Source organism: Cylas formicarius, unplaced genomic scaffold (genome assembly GCF_029955315.1).
Source record: "Cylas formicarius isolate icCylForm1 unplaced genomic scaffold, icCylForm1.1 PGA_scaffold_202__1_contigs__length_12280, whole genome shotgun sequence".
NCBI classification, from domain to species: domain Eukaryota; kingdom Metazoa; phylum Arthropoda; class Insecta; order Coleoptera; family Brentidae; genus Cylas; species Cylas formicarius.
Window position 1 is genome coordinate 4,896 of NW_026844265.1, and position 7,385 is coordinate 12,280.

At 19.4% G+C, this 7,385-nt stretch overlaps 1 pseudogene; it reads left to right on the plus strand.

The window, feature by feature from the left end:
• Window positions 1-1,280: 1,280 nt before the first annotated feature.
• LOC132697536 (cytochrome b-like) lies at window positions 1,281-2,749 on the plus strand (annotated as a pseudogene).
• Window positions 2,750-7,385: the final 4,636 nt, after the last annotated feature.

The following is a 7,385-nucleotide window of genomic DNA, read 5'->3' on the forward strand; positions in this document are numbered from 1 at the left end:
TACTCGAATAAGCCCATATCCTCCTAATTTTAATAAAACGCCAGCTAATACTATTGATCCAGAAATTGGGGCCTCTACATGAGCCTTTAATAACCATAAATGAAAAAAATATATCGGTATTTTAATTAAAAATACTAACACTATACTTAAATATAAAATTAATCTAAAAGAAATTTCTAAATTAAAAAAAGTTAATCTTCCATATATATAAAAAATAAAAAAAATACCTAATAATAATGGGAATGATCCAAATAATGTATATATTAACAAATAAAATCCAGCATCTAAACGTTCTGGTTGTCTACCCCATCCAATAATTAAAATTAAAATTGGAATTAATCTAGCTTCAAAAAATAAATAAAATATAAATAAATCTATTGATATAAATGATAATAATAAAAAAATTATTAATAAACAAATTAAAAATAAAAAAAGATCTCTATATTTATTTTTTCTATATAAATTTTCAGAAGCTATGATTATTAAAGAACCAATTCAAATACTTAATAATCTAAGACAAAAAGATATAATATCTATACCTAATATATATCTAATATTAATTATATAATTCTGTATTCTAAATCCAAGTATTAAAAAAAAACTAATAATAAATATTATAAATTGAATCAATCAAAATATATTTAAATAACTTAAAGGTATCAATATTACTAATATAAGAATATATTTTATCATAATAATAATATAGAATTTAAATAATCATTTCCATATCTTCGAATTATTAATACAAGCATTGCTAAACCTAAAGCACCTTCGCATACACTTACGGTTAAAAATATTATTAAAAAAAAATAATCTCTTAAATTAAATCTTAATACTAATCCTATATTAAAATATAAAGAAATAACTAAAAACTCTAATCTTAATAATATCAATAATAAATAATTACTTTTTATAATAAAAAATAATAAACCAATAATAAACATTACTCTTCTAAATATATAAAAATTAATTATCATTATATTTTAACTTAAATAATTTAATTAAAATACTGGTCTTGTAAACCAGAAATGAAATATTTCTTTAAGTTTCAGAAAAAGAAAACCTCTATCCTTAATCTCCAAAATTAAAATTTTATTTAAACTATTTTCTGATATAATATATTTCTTATTAAGAATAAATTTATCCTTATCCATTATAGTATTACTTATTAATCATCCAATTTCAATGGGAATTATTATTCTTTTACAAACAATTATAATTTCCTTAATTATTGGATTAATAAATTTAAATTATTGAGTATCTTATATTCTATTCATAATTATTGTAGGAGCATTGATAATTATTTTTATTTATATAACAAGAATTTCCTCCAATAATAAATTTAAAAAATTTTATAATATTTTAGTTACTTTTATTATTATTAATCTTATTAATATTTTAATAATTTATATATATGACTCTTATTTTATCTATTTTAAAAATTCTAATGAAATATTTAATCCTCACAACATAGAACTATTCTTAAGAAAATATTTTAATTATCCTAATAATTTTATTTTAATTATAATTATAACTTACTTATTAGTAACTTTAATTACAATTGTAACAATTACTATAAATAATTTCGGGCCCCTACGTAAAATATTCTAATGATAAATTCACCCTACCGAAAATCTAACGCTTTATTTAAAATTATTAATAATTCACTTATTGATTTAGCCTCTCCTTCAAATATTTCCTATTTATGAAATTTTGGAAGTTTATTAGGAATTTGTCTTTTAATTCAAATTATTACAGGTTTATTCTTAGCTATACATTATTATCCCCACACTGAACTAGCATTTAATAGAGTAAGAATCATTTGTCGAGAAATTAATTTTGGATGATTAATTCGAACTCTTCATGCCAATGGAGCATCAATATTTTTTATTTGTATATATATTCATATTGGACGAGGAATTTATTACGGGTCCTCAAATCTAAAAAGAACATGACTAATTGGAGTAACAATTTTTTTATTATCTATAGCAACAGCTTTTCTTGGGTATGTTTTACCTTGAGGACAAATATCTTTTTGAGGGGCTACAGTAATTACTAATCTTATTTCAGCTATCCCTTATTTAGGAAACTCTGCTGTAATTTGAATTTGAGGGGGATTTGCTGTAGATAATGCTACATTAACTCGATTCTTTACTTTTCATTTCATTCTCCCCTTTATTATCCTTAGCTTAATTATTATTCATTTACTTTTTCTTCATAAATCTGGATCATCAAATCCCTTAGGATTAAATAATAATTTAGATAAAATTCCATTTCATCCTTACTATTCCTTTAAAGATTTATTAGGAATGCTAATTATAATTTTTAGATTAACTTTAATTACTCTAACCATACCTTATATATTAAGAGATCCTGATAATTTTACGCCAGCTAATCCTTTAGTTACTCCTATCCATATTCAACCTGAATGATATTTCTTATTCGCTTATGCAATTCTTCGATCTATCCCCAATAAACTAGGAGGTGTTATTATTATATTCCTTTCAATTATAATTTTATATACGCTGCCAATTATTAATAATAAAAATTCAAGAATTAATTTTTACCCTATTAATAAAATATTATTTTGAATATTTGTATCTATCATTTTAATTTTAACATGAATCGGCATATCCCCCGTAGAAAATCCTTATATTAACTTAGGGCAATTTTTTACAATTTGTTATTTTTCCTACTTTCTAATAAGATATTTATTTATAAATATATGAAATAAATATCTCTATTTATAGTTAATGAACTTGAATAAGTATATACTTTGAAAGTATAATAAAGAAATACAAATTTCTATTAACTTTTTAGGTAAATATTTTAAGTACAATTATATCTTAAGCCTAAAAAATTAGTACTTAAAATATCTCCCTAAAAAGTTAAAAAATAATAATAATAATAATTATAATAATATATAAACTAAATAATAATTAATAATAATATACTAATAATAAATATAATTATATATACATATATAAATAAATTAAATAATTTATATTTATAAATATTCTATAAATATATACTTAAAATTTTAAATTTTTAACTAAATTAAATCTATAACTGTACTTAAAATATTTCCTTAGCCTAAATTACTAACTCTAAATGTCCAACTTTAAATAATTTAAACTTTAATACTTAAAATATTTCCTTATTTATAATTATTATATAGATAATTGTACTTAAAATATTTACTTATTTATAATTATATTATTAATTGTACTTAAAATATTTCCTTACTTATAATTATTATATAGATAATTGTACTTAAAGTATTTCCTTACTTATAATTATTATATTACTAATTGTACTTAAAATATTTCCTTATTTATAATTATTATACAGATAATTGTACTTAAAATATTTCCTTATTTATAATTATATTATTAATTATACTCAAAATATTTCCTTAAACTAAAATAATTATATTTTAAATATTTAAAAATCCTAAACTATATAAACTTTAATACATTAAATATTAACCTAAAATATAATATAAAAACTATATATTATATACTATATATATAATTAAGTTAAAAATTTAAAAATATATAAATTATAATAGAAAAAAATAATATTAATAAATTTAAAGAAATAGGTAAATAATTTTTTCAACATAAATTTATTAACTTATCATAACGATACCGAGGTAAAGATCCCCGAACTAAAATTCATAAGTAAACTATTAAACTCAACTTTAAATAAAACACTCAAGATCAAATATTACCCCCTAAAAAAATTATTCTACATAATATTCTTATAAATAAAATTCTTGCATATTCTGATAAATAAATTAAAGCAAATCCCCCTCTTCTATACTCAACATTAAAACCAGAAACTAATTCAGATTCCCCTTCAGCAAAATCAAAAGGAGTTCGATTTGTTTCAGCTAACCTAGTAATAAATCATATAAAACATAAAGGAAATATAAAATAAATAAATCAAACTATTTCTTGAAATTTAATAAAATCCAAAATATTAAAACTTATAATTATACAAATAAAAGATAATAAAATTAATACTAATCTTACTTCATAAGAAATAACTTGAGCAATAGCCCGTAATCCTCCTAATAAAGCATATATAGAATTTGAAGATCATCCAGCCAATATAATTCTATATACTCCTAATCTTGACACTCTTAAAATAAATAAAACCGACAAATTAAAATTTAAATTTACACTTAAAAATGGTATTGATAATCATAATATAACCACTAAAAATAAATTTATAATAGGAGAAATATAATATAAATTAATATTAGATTTTAAAGGAAAAGTTTGTTCCTTCAAAAACAATTTTAAAGCATCTCTAAAAGGCTGAATCATACCTAAATATCCAACTTTATTAGGACCCTTACGAATTTGAATTCCCCCTAAGACCTTACGCTCTAATAATGTTATAAAAGCAACGCTCAAAAATACTATCACTACTAAAATTAATCTCAAAGAAAAAACTATAATCTTATCTAAAAAAATCATTTGTTATTTGTATATAACATACATAAAAAGATTCTAAATCTTACACAATTTTCTGTCAAAATAACATTATTATTATTCTAAAATAATTAATTTAATAAAATTTTGGTCCTTTCGTACTAAAAATTCTTAATAAAATTAAGATAGAAACCAACCTGGCTTACACCGGTCTAAACTCAGATCATGTAAAATTTTAATGGTCGAACAGACCAAATTAATTTAGCTCCTACACCAAATATAAATTTTAATCCAACATCGAGGTCGCAAACTTTTTTTTTGATTTGAACTCTAAAAAAAAATTACGCTGTTATCCCTAAGGTAATTTAATCTATTAATCTTTATTAAAGGATCATTTTTTCATAAATTAATGTTTTTATATAAAAAAAGTTTATTAAATTTTTAAATCACCCCAACTAAATAACAAGTAAAATTTATTATATAAATTCTAAAAAATAAATTTATTATATTATTAAACTCTATAGGGTCTTCTCGTCTTTAATTAATATTTAAGCTTTTTAACTTAAAAATAAAATTCAATTTAAATTAATCTGAGACAGTATTTTTCTCATTCAACCCTTCATACAAGCTTTCAATTAAAAAACTAATGATTATGCTACCTTTGCACAGTCAATATACTGCGGCCATTAAATTCCTCATTGGGCAGGTTAGACCTTAAATTATTTTCAAAAGGACATGTTTTTAATAAACAGGTGAAAAAAATATTTGCTGAATTCCTTAAATTAACCTTAAACAAACAATTATATATATATATATATATATTATTTACTAATTTAATCATTATTTCATAAATTTATTAATTTAACTTATTATTTTAATAAAAAAATTAAAATATTAATATAAATTTTATACTATAATAAAAAAATTATAACACTTTTTTAAAAATGAAAATTTCTAATCCTATTTCTTTATTAATAAATTTATTATTTATAATTATCTATTTAAAAGCTCATCCCTTAAAATATAACCCAATAAAAATAACTTATTAATAAATAAAAATATTATTAATTATTAGTAAAATTAAATTTTTTTCTTAAAAAACTAGATATATTTAAAATCGAATAGCATTTCACCTCTAAATCTATATTAATAATATTTATTTTACAATAAAAATTATATAAATTTAACTCTTTTAAATTCGAGAAAATTATTAATAAATAAATTATATTTAATTAACCCTGATACACAAGGTACTAAAAATAAATTATTCTTTTAAAATTTTAAAAAATTTCTTTCACAATACTAATAATCTATAATTAAAATAATTATTTGATTTAATAATAAAACTCTAATATTTTTATTTCAATAAAATTTATAACTTAAATAAAAATAATTTTTTTAAATTCAAACTATACTGAATTTCACAGTAAACTTTTTAGTGTAAATAAAATACTTAATAATAAGCTCTAATTTGATCTTTCTAGATACACCTTCCGGTACCTCTACTTTGTTACGACTTATTCCACTTTAAAGTGAAAGTGACGGGCAATATGTACATATTTTAGAGCTTAAATCATATTAATAATTTAATTAATATTACTTTTAAATCCGCTTTATTATTAATAATTATATTAATAAATCAATATAAATTAATTTAATGTAACCCATTTAATCTTTTTCATAAATTACATAATGATCTGAAATTTTTTCTTAAAAAAACAACTAAATATTTAATTTCAATAAAAATATTTTTAACGACGATATATAAACTTAAAGAAAAAGTAATTAAATTCGTGGACTATCAATTAATAAACAGGTTCCTCTAAATAGACTAAAATACCGCCATTTTTTTTAATTTTGAAGACCATAACTTCTAATAATTAAGCTTACTATATTTACATTTAAAATAATAGGGTATCTAATCCTAGTTTAAAAATAAATTTCCTAACTTCATTAATTTTAAATAAATTTTATTAATAATTTAAAATTTCACCTAATAAACTTTTACTTATATTTTAAATAAACTAATTAATTAAAGCTTAAAAATTTTATAATGCACTATTTGTATAACCGCTACTGCTGGCACAAATTTTGTCAGTACTTAAATTTTTTACTAAATCTAAGTTTCCTTAATATTTAATCATCTTTATTGCATAACGATTTATTTAAAAATCAAAACTTACATATAATTCATAAGTTATATAAAAAAATGAACTAAAATATTCAATTTTTAAAAATCCCGCCTATCTACTAGACATACTAATCTTGGGGGCCTAAGACAGTACAAAATTTTCCAAAATTTTATATAACTTTTTTATTCAAAAATTATTTTTTTTGATACCTTAAGATTTCCCTTCTTTTTAGTAAAAAAATCATTAATTTTTTGAATAAAATTTCTATATTAAAAAAAAGACAAATTCCCGACCTATAGAATTTGTCCATCCCATTTTATATAGAAATCGTATATTAATCCCAAAAATTTCGCTTTATAATTAAGATTGCCCCCAGGGTAAAATCTATTTTATCAACCTCCCTCACTTTTTAAAAAAAAATTTTTTTTTTTTGATTTTTTTTTGCATTTTTTTTAAAAGGGGGGGTCAAAAAACTCCACTAAAATCTGTGAAAATCCAAAAAATTTTAATTTTTAAAATTTTGGATCAAAATTACCCCTAAAATGAATTTTCCATGATTTTTTTTTTTTTTTTTTGAAATTTATTTTTTTCTAGACTCATTAATTATACTCATCATAATAGCCCACTTAATAAATTTTACATAAATATTAAAAAAAATAATCAAACATAAGAATTTGCCCCTAAAATTAAAAAAAAAACCGCAATAGTAATTTTCTATTTAAAATAATAATTTAAAATAATAATCCTAAATAATTTGTATCCCTATATATATTATTTATCATATAATAAATTTATATATTATTATTTAAAG